Here is a 20,953-nt window from a genome sequence, read left to right on the forward strand (position 1 = left end):
GTGACTTGAATTTGAATAGAGCACTTGCTCTTTTAACTACTGATACACTTAAAAACATTTCAGATAATTACATTTAGTACAGCTGGAGGGCAAAGGTTTACTCTAGTTTGAACTCACGGAAAACAGGATTAGTTGTAAAGACCTCCTTAGAAAAGCAGTTGCAGCAACACCAGCACTGATCCAAGGAATGAAACCAAAAATCAGTGAACTATACTTGCTGCCATTTTCCAACAAGAAAGATTCACTGTGACAAGACAATCAGCTGAGACTACAGGACAGCCTTTAAGAAATTAGTTTAGGAATTACTGTGATATGAGCAAGCTATTAAACAGCCAGAGGCACTAATATTTGGATTCAAAATGCATGAAACTGCTAATTGATGTGAAAAATAATCACTTAATACACCAACCTAGTCACTTTTTTGTCTGGCTTTATCCCTTTCACCACAAAGCTTACAGAAAAGTCATTAGAAATTGAAAGATCTTTAGTTCTTATGTGACATCCTTCTCCATTAAATCAAGTGCTTAATTGCCAGCTCTAAGTTAAGATATATTGGGGCAGGGAGGGAAATGCTTGGATATTATTAATAGAAAATTAAAAATATGGGTTTTAATTCACATTTATGATTTGATAACTTTCACCAGAGACATCATGAATAATTTCTTCATGCACTGTTCCTAAATATACCCACTGTCCCAACTAGGCTTTTATTGCTAACCTTTTCTTGAAATCCAGGTTTAAATTAAATGACTGAAAATTAATGTGTTTAAAGATGTAGAAGATACACAGACAAAACTTCTGAATTCACCATTGAGACCCAAGAAATGGAGCCTGCCAGGACAATGGAAATGCAGTTCACTATGGGTTATGAGCAAGCCTCTCTGTGAATATTGACAGAAGGACTATACCTCTCAGAAAAAAAAAAAAAAAAAAGAAAAAAACAACTATTATATCAAATCCCAATATCTTCATTTTTCAAGGTAAAAAAGATTAAGAAGTGACATTTCAAGACCAAGTCAGAAAACCTGCTGATTAAACACTAATCTAAACTGTCCCTTCTCTGCTATCATCAAGGAGGAGGGAGAGCAATATTAAAAGAAGAGCATAATTCTGTTGATTGATTTGTGGAGTCCTTACATATTTCTCAAGGTTCTGACATTACAGTTTGCAGTGAAACACTGAAGTTTAGTTTTAGTTTGTCCCAACATGACAACAAGAGAAAATAGCAGACATTCCATTTTAGTAGCAACAGGTGGATCATCTACATTCTCAAAAAATTTGTTTCACGTATGTCTCCCATTCACAGATCTGTTCAAGGAAATCTTGAAAATCATCTTTTAAACCACTGTTAGGCTGATTAAAATAGCAATCTTAATATCTCTTTTTTTGTTAAAGGTAGAATGCAGTCCACCTTTGATATAAGAGTACCTTCTGGTAGATGAATCAATGCACCTAGTTGCCTCACCTGTAGTACAGGACTGTAATTATTACAGTTGGCATTCTAGTAACATTAGACTAGGGACTAATTGTGCAAACAGTAAAATTTGGAGAATTGGATGTTAAAATGCTCTGTCTTAACATTCATGATATATACAGTTTAAAAATTTCTGAATTATTTTCTATTAAATGCATTTGTCTGTTCTATTTTTTTAGATGACATATCCAGATTTATTGTCAAGTAGGTCCCACTGCAATGTACAGCTGTCTTCTGCACTGAATTTTAGTAGTATCCTTGGCCAGAATCTAATGATATTTGGGAACTTAGAAAAATTAATTTCTGTAAAACTAAGCTGATATGAGAATACTGACAGCTCAAGATATTTGAAACAGTCCTTTGCAAAAAGATTTTTAAGTACAATTCCCTAGCAGAAAACTTTTTCATTTGATTTCATTCAGCTCATTGCATTTATGTTCTACCAAGAAGAATTTTTTCCCCCTGATCTCAGCTACAATCAAAAGCCACGGCTATATCAAGAGATGTTTGAAATATTACCCTTAAAGACAATGTTTATGATTTCTTATTCTTACTGCAAAATCTGCTGATGGAGTAATTTCCCAGGGAGTAGGGACTTGGTTGCGCTTCCCCAGCAGCCTTAGAGTATTTACATACAAGTCACCTACCTTTCTGTAGAGCATGCTAAGCAAAGGGCTTTGAGAATGGCTGGAAAGGGATGTACAAGTACATACAAGCACTCCATTCACCCCTTATTACTACTGCCTTTTTTTTTTTTTTTTTTTTAGTGAGGAAATGAAGTACACATCCAAAGATCAAGATAAAGAACATGTGCACATAAAAAGCTGACACCATTTTCTAGAGCTTTCCTGGAGACTGTACAGGTTGCATGCCTGTGTAGTTACTTTTACTATAAATAATTAATGAAAAAACTGATGAAAAAAAATTCGGACTAAGAATTGGAGTCACATTTATCTCCCTTCCAGGGAAAGTCCCTGACCATGAAGCTTCACAACTTTGCTCCTGTTGACATTTTCTCACCGGTGAGCATGAGACAACTCTATGCCGAGTGGCACCTCAGTGGAATCTGCCTGGGGTGGATGGCTCTTTCTTGGATCTGGGGCTATTTGGAGCTGAATTTTATTTTCTCTCTTCAGATTCAGAAGAAGAGTTCAAAACTCATGATGAAAAGTGGCACCTGCTGACACTGCTTCTATACCTGCATGGGTATTTACCCCAGAGGTCTCCCTTTAAGCAGTCACCAAATGCATCTTTGTTTCAGTTGTGAGATACTATGAGATCAATGTCAGAAGCAGCATGTCTGACAGGGAATCTCTGGCTTGAGGGAAAAGGTTCAATATTATTTGGACTTTTGTATTATTCACATCTGTCACTTTTATCTCAGTCTGTGAGTGATTGTCTTGTTTTTTCCCAACTGCAAAATTCAAGACTTTTGCTTTTGCCTTACTACACATTCCACTGGAGCCACAGATAAGGTGCAAGATGGGCATGCTGATTATCAGCTGTTCCCCCAGACAACGGAGGAGCTGTAAGCAGCACAGCTGTTTCTTCCGAGTAACATTTTTTTAGCTCCCTTACATTTTAGAAAATAGGAACAACTTTGCCTGTCAGTGAAGAGCTTTCTGAAAGGGTATACTGTTTTTGAAAAGAGCAAAGCCATACTGCCGCATTATACAGCACAAGAGATGAACCAAAGATACATATATACACCACAATTCACAGTGAGGTGTAAGTTCATACTATATACAGATATAGAGGGGTTTTTAGACTGTTTTGTTAAAAAGCCTTCCAGCATGAAGCAAGGCAAAAATAAGAGATACATAAAATGAAAATGTAATATGCAGTTCAGTTTAAAAAAAAAAAAAAAAAAGGCGTATGATCTGCCTACAAAGAAGCATCTCTGACAGAGCTGTTTGTTTAGGGCTAAGGCCAGTTTGCAATAGCTATAGCATTCCCTGATGATGATTAAAGAGAGAAGGAATTTATAGTGATAAATCTTTAATATTTAGAGGTAAGCAAGCAGCATATGAAAATCTTTCAAAATAGGAAGATTCATTTGTATCTCCATCAGTCTGTTAACAGCTGCCAGCTGCTCACTTCTTAAGTGTATATAGGTGGTCTTAAAGACAATTGCTATATTTTAGTTCAGACAATGGATATGAATGAACATATGGAGAATATTCAGTTCTGCAGTGGCATTTGTTTTGTGCCTTTTTTGGCGAAGAAGGGCCGTGTCTTAATGGTGCCTTTAGAGGGGCTAGCATTTCCCAGGTGAGCAGTAACAGGAACCAGTTCTGTCTTCTTCCTTTCCCTACATGTAAAGTCTCTTCTTAACCCATCCATTTGATTAAACAGAAGGGGAATGCAAGCTCATCAAGTATGCCTGTAATGTATTAGTGTACAGCTCTCCTGACTTCTGAGAAATTACATCTCTTTCCACTAGAGGTAGATTTGTTATGCAGGTTTGCCCAGAGTACATCAGCTTATACATTTTCCTTCATAATTTTATTCCATTTAATCAGAGTTGTAGGCTGAGTAGTATAGAAGAAGCATCAAGCAATTCTCAAAGGGGTAGAGCACAAGGCAGCAACTGTGCAGAAGCTGTTGCATTTTCTTTTGTCCTCCAAATGCTGCAGTTGCCATCCTCTCTCCCAAACTAAGTATGCCATGACCATGTCTCTGAACATTTCAGGCAGACTATAAAAATAGGTCAGAAAGGACAACTGAACTATGGGACTAATCATGACAGTTCTACATGTGCTGCCTGAGTTTGTAACTTCCAACCCCTTTCTCTGAAAAATGTCTGTAAGAACCACACAAACACATCAATCCCAGGAATTAAATTTCCTGTACCAGGAACTGCCCACTTTGAATGACCCTTGTTTTCTAATAACTTGTAACTTTCCCTCCTGTAATAAAATAACATCCTTCAACCCAGTAGCAATCTGTATTGCGTCCTTTATCCTTTGAAAGTTACATTTTTTGTGGGATGAGGGGTACGCAAGGGGAGAATTAGAACTTACTGCCCATTTTCTGCTGAGCCATACCTGTTACCTGGGATCCTGTTACTCTAGGTAGCCACTCAGGATTAAAAAGTTGCAGCATGTCACCTTTAATTGCTATGCCATAAAGTAGTTTTTAAAGCATTGAACATTAAGGGATTTAAATCTCTTTAATGTTCCTGAATGGCAATCTCTTAAGGTTCATGCTAAGGTCAGCCCTTTATAATAAATAGAATGTGGGCCAAAAAAAAGCAATAACATAAATTAACAAGTATTGTAGAAAAGGTTGGAAACATTTTAAATAAGATCTTTGTTAGTTTTGGGTTTCCAAGTCAACCACAGCAGTAAAGGAGGGAAGGAGGGGAGGAAAATTTCTGTTCCTTCACCACACTGAGGTAAAGTTATTTACTACTCTCTAAGCGAAAGGTTTTGTTTAATACTAATACGGGTAGATACATATGTGTGAAATCAAACCTACACAAGGAAGGACCCAATCCAGTGATCAGATCTGCATAGACTGAGGTAAAGCAATATGAAAACAATGGTATTACTGTACCCAATAGAAAGTTACTCTTGAATATACAGAAGTATTTTCAGCAGAGGCATAGACGATGTTTGAAAGACAGCTAGGTATCCTATGCAACATGAGCTAGCTGGAGGAATGATGTGGTAGCTGTCTTTTCCCAAATATCTTTAAAAGCATGTAATTTCCAGAAGTGTGTGAGTATCTGAGAAATGTGGATAGAGAAAACCACACTATGGGGGTGGAATGTCATTTTAGCTAACTCCAGTATTTTCCTACCAAATTCTTTCTAAGGACTAAAGAAAATCTGAAGTGTTTACATAATTAAGTTTGCTCAATATGCAAGTATTTGAAAACATTAACAAATTCTTATGTAGACACTATATCATTAATGAATGGCTTCAAATAATGAAAAGCTGTCTCAGAAATTGCCATTCACAAGCTTAGCAATACAGCTGAAATGAGGTGCAGCTTGGACTTCAATGCATCAGGTCATACAGGAGGAAACTCCTTTTCATAGCACATTTTGACTGTGTCACAAAATCTGTCAAATAGTCTCTGCTTTGCCTTGACCAAAGATATTTTTAGTATCCCAGATAAAGATTTGTTATAAAAGCCTATGCTTATTTTATTAGAATCCTAACATGGGTTATAATTGTGTTTTGGTTTTGGTTTTTATTTTATTAAGGTTTATTAAATAGCTTTTCCTAGGTTTCAGTGTCTGATCTACGTTGATCTTCATTAGTTTGCAAATATTATTCTTCTTCCTTGTACCTGAGTGTATGTATTTGTAAAATTTGTATGATTCATAAGTACCAAGGATTTCCCATAATAAATGTTAATGCTTGAAATAGCAAATTCATTCTTGGTTATATAAAACACTCTTCCTCATTCCATCTGAAATATTCCAAATACTAAACAGCCTATTTCTGCTTATGTTATATGGCTAAAAAAGCAGGTCACTTATAGTCACTATAACTCGTCTGTATAAAATCTGTATCACTTCTTTGAAAACTTAAGTTTCAAAACTACAGAAGCTTCAAAACTTCTTTTGGAAACTTCATATTCAAAAAGAAAATTCATCTTTTTTCACATTACTTACATGCAAACTATAATTGGTAAGTTGTTCTCAGTATTCTGTAGCCAAAGAAACCCCAAATTTTACATATGTTTCCTTTTCACAGACCCTCCCTCAATTCTGAAAGGCATTCTCCATAGAATAACAAAGACTGCTGCACTTAAGCAAGCCCATCTGTTAAGGCAACTTCCATGGAAAATGGCCAGAAACAAAACCGCAGGACCTTGTGAAAGAAAGCTTGAGAGAAAGAAAACACTTGAAAAGCAGTCTTGGGAAAGTGTTAGAATTTCCAGAAACAAAAAAAAATATTGACTGCCTGATCAGATAGAATCAGTGTGGCAAGAAAGCTCATCAACTCAGTATGAAGAGGAGGTAGTACTGTCTGGACTGTAAGGCTAGGAAAAAGGAGGACTACACAGAAAAGACTGCAATTTAATGAATGCATAGAGAAAGGGAGGAGGAAATGACCAAGCCTGAGGATAAAGCATAGAAAGGAGTGAATACAGCTGAGATTCAGCCAAGCAATAAAATTATAAATGAATAGGTGACTCTGGGGAGATGAGGTTAATTATGCCATGAAACATCAAGAGAGGGGTGGCTGAAGATACAGAGCAAAGAATCATAACTGAAAATAAAAATTAGGGTTCTAATGTTTCCCTGCATAATCACTGTGAAGCTCTCTCCAAGCAACCCTAAAATCATGCTTTCTTTCTTGTTAGCCTAGAGATCAAAGTACACATAGGCCAGCATAATGTTTCAAGCCAAAACCAATTACCAAAGTGCAATCAAGAATCTGAAGCCAAGGGCAGAAATACCAGAAGAGAAGCCAGAAACAAGTTATAAAGGCAGGAGATGCCCAGGGCTTTGAGACAAAGGCTATAGTCTTCAGCTACTGAACTATTAAACAGTAGCTACACATGCTACTGCCTTGCATGGGCTCCTGCATTCCAGCAGCTAAGGAGCATAGGCAGGCTACACCTGTGTTCACCTCAGCCCTCCAATTACTCACAAACCTTGGCAAGGGAGATCCTAGGAGAAGAGGAAATAACCTTAAGCCAATAATAAGAAATGAAAGCCCTTTCATTTAGGTGTATTTTGCCATGGTGCGCACGAAGATTGTCAAAAAAATAAATAAATAAATAAATAAATAAAAAGCCTGATCTTTCTATTTCCCTTAATGTGGCTTGCAAGGCCCAGAATAAGACTAAATTGCACTCCAGTGGCTCTTGCCCCAAACCATCAGCTTGAATACGGTGTTACGGGCAGTACTTTTGAGACGGAAAGCCTTGACCATGCAGCCCATACTGTGAGTGGTTTACAGTCCTCTGCACGTTTGCATGACCATACTGTACCCTGTGCCTTCTGAGTTCATAAGATGACATCATCCAGGCCCTTCCCACTGCTGCTGAGACCTTTCATCTCCAATTCAGTCATTTGATCCACACTGAATCTTCTTCCTAAGTTTAGCAGTCCTTCAATCCAACAACAAAAAGCCCAGTCCCTCTGCAAACAGATGCAATAAGGGAACCCCATGTCCTCAAGGCAATACTTATATCCAGATGATTTTTTCTTCACTTTTACTTAGGGACAGCTTGGCCCTAAGACACCACACGTTGCTGGGGGACACCAGCTCTTCTGGAAGACACAAGTAAGAACTCCTTTCCTCTTTTCCTAGAAGGCTAGGCAACAAGTGAAGGCCCCTGGCTGCAGCGCTTCCTGGCCTTGTCCCATCATAAATGTCATGAGACCCTTTCGGAGGCACAGATGTGGCCTTCTTGTTTGCACTGTGATGAGCAGAAACAAATCCCCACAGCTCTGTTAGAAATATCCTAAGGCCTTTAGGATGCTTTCCTTCAAGTTGCTCTTCCAAAAAAAGCACATCTTCAAATAGCCTCTGTAAGAGGAGAGGCTTGTCTGTTCAGTAAAATTTCTGTTTCCTAGCTAAATGCTGTAGCAGTATTCTTCAGAGCAGGCTATCTGCCATAATGATTGTCTCCAAGGTACAAATACTATCGTGTACAATAATACAATCTGATCTTTCACTGGAAGCAAAACTATTTACTCGTTGAAGTCGTTAGGTAGGAAAGAAGCATTTCAAAAGTCCCAGAGCCATTCATTCACAACCTTTAAGTGTGCATGTCTGTAATTTGCAGTGTGTGAGCCACAAAAACACCCTAAATGGAACCTGCCCTCCAGAAAGAGACGTCAGTTTGGCTCAATAAGTCACAATGAGAATCTCAGAAAAACAGAGCATACATAGCTCAGCGCAGAACTCATTTCCTGACAAAGGTTATGTGTGAAAATGCCAGGCTCCTATGCCAGGACTGGACCTCTGCTCTATGCATGTCTCACCTGTTGATTTGATCCAGCGGTGGTTTAAGTTTCTTTCACAAAAGTTCCGTGCGTGGGGCTTGTGTAATGCTTCAGAAGTGCAGTGTGCACCAACATTGCAGAAAGGCAGCTGCTCAGTAAAGAGCCTAGGACATAACAGGAACAAGGAATCTTAGCAAAAATGTCCTTAAATACAGTGTGTGTGTACCTAATTAATCTTACAAGGCTTCCACAAAAAGCAGATGGAGCTACCTCTGCAGAAAATGCTTTGAAGATACATTGAGAAGTTAGTGATCCACACAACAGTTAACTTGTATAAGCATTTGCCTGTGCTGTGCTGGACTATGCTGCACATCCAGCCCGGCCTTCAGTCTGTATTGCTCTGCACAAATCCCTTGGACAGAGGATAAACTCAGCCATCTCATTGTACCAGAGGATCCTGAAGGCAGTTTCGACTTGGTACCTGGGATTGTGCCACCTGTGTTACCTTGCCTTTAACTAAAAGTACAGCAAAAAGTTCCCATGCTGAACAGTTGAGCTGGTGAACTGAGTTGTTTTCTTGTAAGAAAATCCTGTAACAGCTCAAATGATCAAAACAGGAGAACCTCTTCTATGGACAGGGTCTGCACAGTATGTTGTGCATAGATTAGAGGCCTCTTCAGTGCTACACAACTTGGTGCTCCCAGAGTTTAAAGTTACATTAGATTATCTATATTATTCTCACCTTGAAGCATTAGCTCTAATAAATAACATTTTACGTGATACCTTACAGAGTCTGAGTACCTTTCATACTGGGATCATAATGAACCATCACGTCCCAACACATAACAGATCCACCTGGAGTACAAGACAAGGAAGTTAAATTGTTATGTTCTCCAAAATACATAAGCTACCTACATCCCAGAGACCCAGGAAAGCTCTGCCTTTGTTAACTACAAGATATTTATGAGAACAGTACTGAATGGAAGGTTTCATGTGCCTCTTTAAGACAGAAATTCTCTTGTCTAAAATCAGCCATCTAAAAACTAGGTATACTATCTTAAATCAATATTTAGATTCCCTATAGATTCAGCAAAAGGAGAGAAGAGTGATTCAGGATAGTAATCCATCCCTTTTTAAGACAGTTACCTGGGAAAGGCAAAATTAAGCTTCCTCTATAGTTGCATTTAAAGTATCCATAGGAGCCAAGCCTGATTTTCAGCCAGCTTAAACTTCACACCTGTTATGGCTTTAAAGTCAAGTGAGGTGATTTGTACTCCCAGTTGGTACTGACAGGGAAGTCAGAACAGTTTGGAAGCAAAGTATTTGAAATGCGCTAAAGACAAGATAAGCATAACCATCTATATTGTTATACAAAAAGAAGGGAATTCTGAGAAATACATACGTCCCTCTGGTGCTGCTGCATCCGTTCACTTTGCTATACCCTCAGCTCACACCACAAATTTTGCAAGACTTTCTTCAGGTTGTAATGAATGATCCATCTGCTGACACCAGACCAGAGAAATGTATTGCTCTGTCTGTGGCTGTTACAACCCACCGCTTGTTTATGCCCGCTAGCACTCTCCGTGTGCTTGCAGGCAGTTGTTGTGGTCTCAGGAACTAATTATGAATAGGTGACAGGTAATTGATCTGTCTTCTGAGAATGGCATTAATTTCATCAGTACAATCAGGACACTAGGGTATTTTGCAAGGAGCGAGCTGCATGGGAAATAGCTGGTATAAAGCAATTGCAGACACGGCTGAAGCAAAAGGAGCAGACAAGAATGAAGGAATAGCACTGTTGAGAATACAACAGGAATGTATTTGCATAGATTGTATTTGCTGTTCCTCCTGTGTTATGTTAGCGTGGGTCTCAAGTTTATGCTCCAGCACAATTTTTTTCAATTGAACACCAAGTCCGTGAATGTACACTCACGTCCTAAGGGTGGAATGGAGCTGCACCCCTGGGGAAGCACAGGCAGTGGGGTAACAGAGGAGAGAAGGAAGGGTCCTGGTGTGCACTTGCATTAATTTTTGGAGGCTTTACAGGCACAGAGTCACTTGGCTCTAAGAACTTGATTTCAAATTGAGACAAAAGTACCTGCAACTATACATATTTGTATATATGTATACACAAACATCTAAATGAATATATGATGGATCTGGGGACAACAGAAAAATCTATTTTTGACTAGCAGCTATTTCTGTAATGTTATAGGGATGTTTTAAATGCTTTCTTCCTCTAAGAGAAGACTGAGTTACCTATCTACCATTTTCTATTTGAGCATCTCCAAATATACTGCTGTGTACACAGAAAGATAAACATACAGATTATGTCAATCTCCTATTTAAATAAACTGTTGAATCTAAGAACTCAAGAGGAAATAATTGGAACAGAAGTCCATATTCCTCCACCTTTAAGTACTTATAGACTCCTTCTCTAGCTTACCACCTTAGATCAGCATTTCTTAATGATGTTTGAATGACATTCACCCTTACTTCCTTTCTCCAGCTTTTCCTTCTTGCTTTCAAAAAAGTAAATGATAGAAAAGTACTATTTAGTGGTCAGTTCTTTGCTTAGATGCCTCTGTTCTGGTTATTCTACTGCAGGGCTTCTCTTTATTCCAAAATGTTAGAGGTTTTTGTCTTGTCCCAGATATTTCCCAACTGTAGAGAACATCTATGAGAAAATCGTAGCTACACGTATCATGAAGAGCAAACAACAGCTTCAGAAGTACATGTAAGCATGCTGCTTTCATTGCCTGGGCACTTTACAGCTAGGATGTTGGGTTTTGTCCAGCCTGACCTTGGGTCCACTGCATCCATAACAGGCTGGAGAAGGGCTGACCTCAGAACATCTGCTGGGAACCTAGACTGTTGCACGTTCAGCCCATCCAGGTCCCATCTACACATTACACATGAACACAAATCTGGTGGGACACTCAGCCTCTCACCCTTGAGAACAAGTTACCTTCAAGGAACAACGTGTACAGGGCAAGAGTGGACTTCAGAAAAGGCTCAGGAGGATTAATTGGCAATGTAGGTGTAATATTAATTTCCTTGCACCTCCACTTCCATTTCTGTTTCTGCAGGCAAGAAGAGGATCTGATCTTTAGCCTCAGATATAAAGTAAAAGAAAGAGAGTGAAATTCCCTATGAGGATGAAAGCAATCAACCCAACATTTTTTTTATTTTTTATTTTTTTAATTAAAAATCTTCTGATTGCATCACTGCATTTACCACAGGCTATTTCTCTGCAAACTAAGCAGGTAGAGCAGCCCAGCAATTAAACCCTTCTCTGTGCTCCCAGGACAGCCTTCACTGATGAACTAGAATTAGAAAGAAGGAGTTAATCCTACATAAGGAAAAGGAGCAAAATGGTGGAAATACTGGATTTTAGTTAGCAGATCTGAAGAAATGTATATATATTAGGCATGAAAAAGAATTAGAAAATAATAAAAATAAATAAAAAAATAATAAAAAAGTTGTTAGACTTACGACCCTACCTGAAATACTCACATTCAAGTAAAAAAAAAAAAAAAAAAAAAAGCAATCACAGAGATTTGCAGACCAGAGAATTCCAGGACCGTGGTGACTCAAAGAGCTTGTTTTTAATTGACCACCTGCACTCATAACACATCTGAATATACTACAGGGAAGGAGGAAGAAAAACAAAAATTGTACCCAGCTCCTCCAGTACCAGATAAAGAGTACAAGAAGCATTGGATGTCCATAACTTTTGTTTCAGGAGCCACAGCAGCAGCACCATTTTGGGTGCCCAGTCCCGCAGGGCCTGGAGGCTGCCGTGCTGCCCTGGCCCTGTGGCAGCCACTGAGCTGCCTCGTCCTAGCAAGGCTGTGCTGGGGCTCAGGGTGTGCTGGCAGGGACAGCTCATCAGCACAACCCCTTGCACCCTGCTTGTGGTGCTACTGAAGAGCGGGAGAACAAGCTGTCCTCTGGGTGGCCCCCAGCCACCCCACAGCACCCTGCCAGCTCAAACACATCCATGGCATAGACTGCAGCAATACACAACTAGGACTCACAATACTGACTACAATGCCATTCACAGCAGCAGTCATGTGTTTTTATTTACTATTTAAAGACACTTCATATCATATCCACATCTGGAAGGAAAAAACATTTCTGTATTCAAGCTCAAAAGTGGCTCAAACAAAGAGTCTATCCTTTCCTGTAGCAGTCCCAAAAGGCATATAATTCATTTTGCCGCTGTCTGCAGCATGCCATTTTGTCAGTTCAACAGACGGTTGAACTGTTTGCAGCCTTTAAAACCTACTTGGTTGCTATGGTTACCAGCTCTTCAAAATATCACTACCAGATAGAAAAAAAAAAAAAAAAAAAGCACTCGAGGTCTGATGATCATACCATGATTTTGCCTGATGTCACAAGAAAATTGTTCCAGATTTAGGACCCTGAGAGATAAAGGGTGGTATAAGTCAACAGCACAGTGCTGAAAGAATATGTCCTCTGTGCTTTGCAGCTTCATATTTTTATATTAATCTCACTAACAAACTGATTGGAACATAAAAACACTGAAAAGTAAAGCAACTTCAGAGAAACATGCTGCTCAAAATTGCTATTTGTAGCAGATTAATTTTTACACATGTGTAATACTAGCCTCCAAATCTTCAGGTGGCATACATTTGGTTAACATTAGTGGGGACAATGTGAACTACATCATTTAAATATTTTGCCACAAGTCACAGAATCACAGAACAGTTTGGGTTGGAAGGGACCTTAAAGATCACCCAGTTCCAAGCCCCCTGCCATGGGCAGGGACACCTCCCACCAGACCAGGCTGCCCAAAGCCCCATCCAGCCTGGCCTTGAACACCTCCAGGAATGGGGTATTCACAGCTTCTCTGGGCAAAAACATGTAGGAGTTGACATGTTTTTGCATCTTTATATCAATATGTATTAAACTAATTATTTGACAATATTAGACTTCAGATTATATTTACTACAGAGATTAAACTGTACTGCAGATAGCCATATAAGCAGAGACATAAGACCAGCCAAGTGCTTTCATTCTTCACCAGCTCTTGATTAAAGTTAATGTCAGGAAGCCCAAAGAAAGCAATGACTTTGTAAGATGGAAGCCAAAAGCTAGACCCTCAAAAGTAAGTATCTGCAATAATTTCTTCAAGCAACATAACTTACTCTATTTGAAACTTTGGCCATGAAAGCATTGCCTCAGCAATCTTTATATAAAGACCTGAGTGTGTTGCTGTTTTATGTTTTAAATCAGCAGTGAATTCTGACATCAAGTTAATTAAAGATGATAGAATTTAATGCATTATTATATACAAATAAAAAAACAACTAAAGAAACTCAGTCATTATGTTCTTAGAGATAAAGTTGTGGGGTTTTTTTCACATTTTTTTTTTTGAATCAGAGAAACAAGAACATCCAGTAGCTCTAAGGATAAGGATAGTATACACTGTTGAGTGATATTAAAAGAGTTTATATTATTAAAATTGGTTTAAAATGTGCAATTAAGCATAAGTGCTAGTTTATTTTCTACCCAGTATTTAATATTCAGATGAAGGACTAACTACCAAATAAGCTTATTACATTTCTAATTAATAAACAATTTAATTTTAAACCACCAACATGGAAGTTTGTCTTTATAAGTTACTATGCTGAGTTACATTATCCAGTTAAAAATGCCCCAGATGTAAGGGAATCTATCCCTTTGAACACAGAAGCTAGGCAGTTACAGAAATTCCAGCAACAAAGTGTTCCCTTATGTTACATAACAAGACTTAAGAAACCGACAGACCACTTACAAAAAAAAAAAAAAAAAAAGTACTTCACTAAATGTGAAAGATTAGAGGCTTTTTTTCTTGACATAAAACCAGCCAGCATTCCTTCACCCATCAAGTATTTTCAACATACATTGGAAATCAAAGGCTTGCAACGAAGATGAATGTGTCATTTTTCTACAGAGGAGACATTACAGAGAAGCTGTTCTTACATGGTGAATAATAGAGACTCGGAAGAGTACGATGAAATAATGCAGTTCTTCTTCCTGTACTTTCCTGCATGGGTGAATATGGGCATAAATCTGTCAATCTCATTTCTAACATGTGAAGAAAACGTGGTGGCTCAGCTGTAAAAGCTTTCCTGGACTATCAAGTTATTGGGAAGAAAAAAAAAAAAGGGGGAAAAAAAGAAGAAAAAAGGAACAATTGAGACTGATAACACTTTGTTTTACCTAGCATGATCATTGCAAGCACATATGCTGTTTTATCACCTCACAATTACTTGATCATGTGCAAATGTTTTGAATTTGCTGATCTTGTAATGAAAAACAAATGGATAGAAGAACAGTTTTACCAACAAACCTCCTTTATGAGCCCTCACTATTTATTAGTATGCCATTTTCACATTCATTGATAACATTAAACTAGGAAGGGAGTAATTGCCACTTCAATATCAATTAATTACTGTAATTATCAAATAACAATCAGTTCCATCTTTCATCACCTTGATTCAATATCCCTATAATGTATCTCTAGTTTACAACTAGAGACTATCTCATTCTCCAGGAGATTAGTGAAAAAAAAAAAAAAATTATCAATGATTTGGTTTCAAAATTATCTTCGACATCTAACATCTAGCATGCATGTCTTCCAGTACCTTTGGTCTATATTTGTCATATCATATCACCTAAATCTATTTTCTTTAAGCTTGTTGTTTTGTGTATGTGCTTGTTGTGGTTTTTTTAAGTGTTAGAAATGTTGACTCAGCTAGAGGAAGAGCCAGCTCCAGGCAGTAGAGATGTACTAGAAGAACCAAGGAACCAAGATGTACCAGGGTAGCAAGGAACAGAACCCAGACCCTCTTCTACACCAAGAAACAGAGGTTCTTGCACAGCACTGAATTCAGCTTTTGCTGCAGGGAAGTGCCAAACAACTTAGTCAAACATTTGGTTTTTAGTGCCAATAAATATTCTTCATGTAAGTGTTCTCCCTGACAACAAGACATTCATTCCAATATTGTCTCATTTCCATCTAGTTCAACTCAATGGTTATTTGCTACTTGAATTGCCACACTGCTTCAACTCTCTAGTCATGGGCCATAACCTCAGTCACCGAGGACTGAATATACAGGATACAAAACTGCCAAGTGGCCCAGACAAAATGAATTTGCTTTTAGTCACAGGCAAGTAGAGTGGATCACTGAGCATTTAGAAAGGAGCACCAAAAAGAGAAAGCAAGACTTTAATTTGGAGAACAGAAAAATCTGCTTCTCTGTTTATGTCTTCTTAGAGACTGGAGCTGAGTTTGTTTTCTGACAAAATTATCCAAAGACAATGCACGCAGATAGAGACATAAAACATCTATCCAAAATCTAGAGGAAGTTAAAGGAATTCTCTCGCCCCCCCCAAAAAAAAAAATCTGAAAAAACAATATATTAGAGTCAGGAGAGAAGGCCACAGGGAACAAAGTTCCTGACGAAGGGCAAGAATTCAGTAAGAAAAACTTGGTTAAATGTACTGCAGGTGCCTGATAATTTGAAAAAGATAAGCCTACTGATCTGGACCTGAGATTCAGCTGCAGTCATCAGAGCTTTAGTGAGAGAAGTTTTAGAGATATGTCAGGGATGGAGGATGGATTAGAGATGTGATGAAGTCAGAGGAGAGTTTAGAATACCAATGAGTTTAGGAATGGAGAGAAAGGAAGGCCTGGGCAGGAGTTAGAAAGGTAGGGGTATCATGGGTGGGCTTCTTAAGTGCGGAAAATGGGGAAATACACTAAACAAATGGAGTGCAAGAAAGGCAACCAAAGACGCTGGAAGATAACATGGAAGCTGAATGAAGAAAACCAAATGAGAAATTTATATTTGTGACAGCAGGAAAGAAAGAGGAGTAACAGGAAGAGAGAGAAATCAAAGCTATGACTATCTGTAGTGTTTTTGTCTGTCTTCTCTTCATAGAAATCAGTGAAAACCTGGGTGGAGAGGCAAGCAGAGGCAGGAGAAACAATGTGGAGGCAGGAGAGCAATAGTCTTGAAGAGATGAGTCTTTGGTATCTCAATTTACACAGTGGAAATATCCACAAAAGAAGTGTACTTGACCAGTTGAATGCAGATTTAGGTTCATGTAAAGTGTTGCTGTTTCACAGAATGGCATAGAGACTGAACGTGGCAACAACAGAAAAGACTTATGTTTGTATGGGACAACTGCAGGCACTTTAACTGATGCAAATCCTTTTCCAAATGAATTTGTCACATCTATAACCTGTCTATGTGTAGAAATGATTTTCTGAGTAAATTGGCCAGTATGTCAGTGCTTAAGGCTGGAGGATTGCATAATAAACCCTTCAGATTTATTACTGTTCTGCTCAAAGATTCTTCATGCATTTTGAGAAATATTTATGGAATATACTGAGCACTGATATATCCTCTGGACTGTGAAGTTCTGTGTTATGTTCTTTGACATTCAAGGAGACCGTCACAATAATCTCTGAACTAATGGTAATCACATATGATTTGGGAGATGCTCCCTCCATTTATGTTTCATTCTTTTAAAAAAAAAAAAAAAAAAGGAAGAAAGAGAGACTCCATAATTGCATACACATATTTCACTCCACAGAAATGCATATTATATGTTTTCTTTCAGCTCAGGCAGGTAGAAGTTTACTAAAGGTGCCCATACGAAAGAAAATATAATTCACTCTTGCATATTTTGCTACTTATAAGCTGCAGCGTTAGACTACAGGCATTTTCTGTCCACACGCTTTCTTGAAGCTCAAACAGCCACTAAATTTCACTGGGGAAAAAAAAAAAAAAAAAAAAAACAACAAAAAAAAAGTCAGAACTTTTACTATCAAACTTTCCACTAATGTCTTCCTAGGTGCAAACCAGTATACTTTGTGACCGTTCCAAAAAGGAAATGTACTTTTTCCTATCATCCCAATCAAGCACCCTCGAAATAGTTTGTTGTTTTGTTTTATTGCATCTGAAAAAGCTTATGCTATCTTTTTCAAGGGACAGTATTTAGTGCATTTACACTTCTAACATTTAGACCTACAAATATTGACTTGATCATCAAAGGTAATGAACATTTGTACTTTCCTGTGATTCCTGAAGGATGTATAGATGCCTAATGCATTTAGGCATACAGTTTATGTTTAAAAATGTAATTAGCTACATTGGAGCTAATTGTGTTATCGGTGACTTTAGAAACGAAAGTGAAAAGCAAAACTTTCCTCCACTCTTCCACTTCGGACACTGGCAGTCAAATGCCAAGTTCAGTTGTCAAGTTAATGCTGAATTGCAACCATGCCAATCAGCCATGAAGCTCAGCGTGGACAGGGAAGATGAGATTTGACTGAGTCAGTCACCTTAAGCGTCTTTTGTAATCAACACAGAGAAAGAGCCACTTCAGTGTGATTCACCTCATCCCAAAGGAGAAGTCTAAAATAAGTCAGGTGAGTCATGCCCCAGAAATGCGTATTTCTCACCACAGACTTTGATGGGAGCTGTGGAGGGCTACCTTTGATTTAGTTAACTACGTTTCTGAGGTCTAAATTCAGGTGAGCTGAATCTCATCAGAAGTGTCTAATACTGCTGCCTACTCAGAATGAGTAGAAAGGTGTGAAAGTAGCACAAATTGTTTCATTAACAGTGGAAAAATGATGTTCACCAGAGAATATATATATATATTAATAAAAAAGAGATCCTCTAGACAAAGAAAACATTTTTATTATGTTCTCTAAAGCATTATGACTTGCTTTTGGTGGCTGGTTATCAAGCTACAGCATTTACTTTTGAGTCAGAAGTACTGCAGTAACGATCCTAGATGCAGCTCAAGCTACTATTTAGAACTTGAAAGTCTGAACAATATCATAACTTTTATTATTATTATTTTAAAGTCTTTTGTCTACATAATAGGCTTACATAATGAAAGCACTAGGAGAATAGACTGAGGCAGGGTGCTGATGGCTTATTATTGGCTACATTAAATTGTGGAGACGAACAGTGAACAAGAAGGCCAGGGCAAGCCACAAGTACTCTCTCTTAGCTGGGAACGTGCTAGAAAAATACATTGCTCTACAAAAAATAAAAAATAAAAAATAAAAAATAAAAAAAATCATAGTAGTAAGAAAATTAGGCTAAAGCAAAGGAAGGCAGTGAATTTGAACAGTAATTGGAAAGGTCTTATTTTCACAGTTATAGGCTGATGGAAAGCATGTCACATTATCGATGTGATGGGTCTAACAGCTTGTTCCACAGTAAGAAGAAAAAAAAATCTCTTATACCATTGCTTTGTATCAGTTATCCAGGGACACTGACATTATATGGTGAATCCAAAGTATTCCTAGAAAACTGGTTTATATGTCACCATTAATAAAAATTATTCCCTGCCTCCATGAAGTAAACAACCAGCAGACATAGGTGAATTAAAAGAAAGTTTCACTTTGTATTTAAAATGTTGTAGCAAAGGTTCTAACCAGTACTTTATAGTGTTCTTTTGGGGACGAATACAGGAGAGCTCTTTACATTCATATCATTTTACTGTCAGTCCAAATGATACTCATCACTTTGGACCTTTTTGACTGTGTCTATCTGATCCTACTGGTTCCTCTCTAGCAACACCCATAGCAGTTAGCCCTTGGACTGCCTTCAGTGTGTCATACCAGTAGCTCCACTGGTATAAGAAAAGTGAAGTTGTGGGGTTTATTAATGGATAACTGCCTGGAACTGAGCTGTACCTGAATTTTTCATTGGGGATGCAGTCAGCATAGGATATGTAGATCCTGATGGAAATGTATATACACCTTTTCTCCACTGCCATGAATAACGTGGTTGGACAAGGGTGCTCATAATTTGCTGAAGGAAAATGCCCAGCTTCTGAAACGCACAGACATAATATGTGTGGTAAATGTGTCCAGTGTCTGCATGCATAAATTGCATAGTGGGATCACTGATGTCCCAAGCGCAGGCAGGAAGGTACTCTTTATTATTACAATAATCTTGGTTTCTTTCAGAGAATACTGAGTGGGATTTTTAATGCCTATATGCTATTGGGCATGCCACATTTCTAGACTGAGGTATATATGAAGGGCTTCATTGGTGGTGCCAGTTCAGGACTGATTATACATAAAGAAGTTTGCATAACTCATCACACTGATTGTCACAACAAGCTTTTTGTACCAAACTGCTATGCCAGAGCTGGACAGCAAGATAGTGGAGCAGCTTCCATGTAGCTGCTTCCTGACTACAATAGGATGACTGCATGTCCCACTCCTTAAGCACCTGTACCACTTCTTAGTGTATGGTCAGGAAGGTCATCATCTGTACTCATAGATTATTAGCCTACTGCAATTCATTCACATCTGGAGGACTGCATGGTCCTATCATCAACTGGCCAGGATTTATACAAAAAAATCATCAACATGCAGTTGGTCTGGACACAAGATGGGTGTCATCCAGTGACTTCTCTGATGTTCGTGTATTTAGATGAACCAAAACTATGAGTGACACTGCTCAGGGGAGCATTGCCCTTCAGAAGAACTGAGTAACTTGCATCAATCTTGCTAATATACCTTCCCCTTTGCTTGAAACTCTCTGGACAGTTGAAAGGTGGGATGTGTCAGACTACCCTGTGAGGGCACTGGCTGCACTGAGGTACTCCCAGTTTGGAAGGTCTGGCTTCAGATCTCTCACACGTCACTGTATAGCTGACCTTTGCCATTTGCTGCTGGCTTCAGTATCAACACAAAATAATTTTATAGCTAGCGTGTAGGATTTACTGGCACATTTTTAGTTACAGTTGAGAGACTTCTTTCTGCCTCAGTGAACAATGCAGTTCCCCAACAAGTAAGTATATACACTTCCTTACACATGTGCAAGAAGACAGATAGAAATGTCAACTGTGAATCAGCTATTATAACTAGAGCTATTTCCTCACTTTCTGAACAGTAAAAGTGACTACATAGCCTGTCTCTGCAGGAGTTGTGCAGAGCAATGTTACGACTTGTCACTACTCCCAGTTTTAACATTAAGTATTGAGAAATACAGCTACATAATCTCAGCATCTTTCTTTCTTTTTCATTTATAGGAGGGCTGTTATCCTCTTAATCATGAGGTGGGGTCTATTACTTTTGTAGCTTTATCATACCTGTATTACTTTACCACACCCCCAGACAGGATCTCACTGAGACACAAACACCAAAAAAGGTAATCCACTTCTCCTGGAGAAAAAGGTGAAATTCTGGCCCCACTGAAATTGATGGGAATTTGGAGGCCAAGGGTTTACTCCAAATGTCTCCACCTCTGCCACCAGAGCTGCACAGCCAAAATCTATCTGCCAAGGACCGGCAAAGTTTATCAGATTATTACTGTGTTGCTTTGGTAACAAATGTTCCTAGTGCTACAGTGATGGTTCAGAAAACCTCAGATCATTGCCAGTAAAACCACACTAACTAGTAATTCTCAAAGTATACAGACAAGGTCTTTTTCTGACATGATTTTTTCCCCACTGAAATTAGTCTCAATCCAGGACTTAATTCAGTTGAGCATGAACACTGTCGTGACATT

The sequence above is a fragment of the Anser cygnoides genome, chromosome 1 (assembly GCF_040182565.1).
Source record: "Anser cygnoides isolate HZ-2024a breed goose chromosome 1, Taihu_goose_T2T_genome, whole genome shotgun sequence".
In the NCBI taxonomy this organism is placed as follows: domain Eukaryota; kingdom Metazoa; phylum Chordata; class Aves; order Anseriformes; family Anatidae; genus Anser; species Anser cygnoides.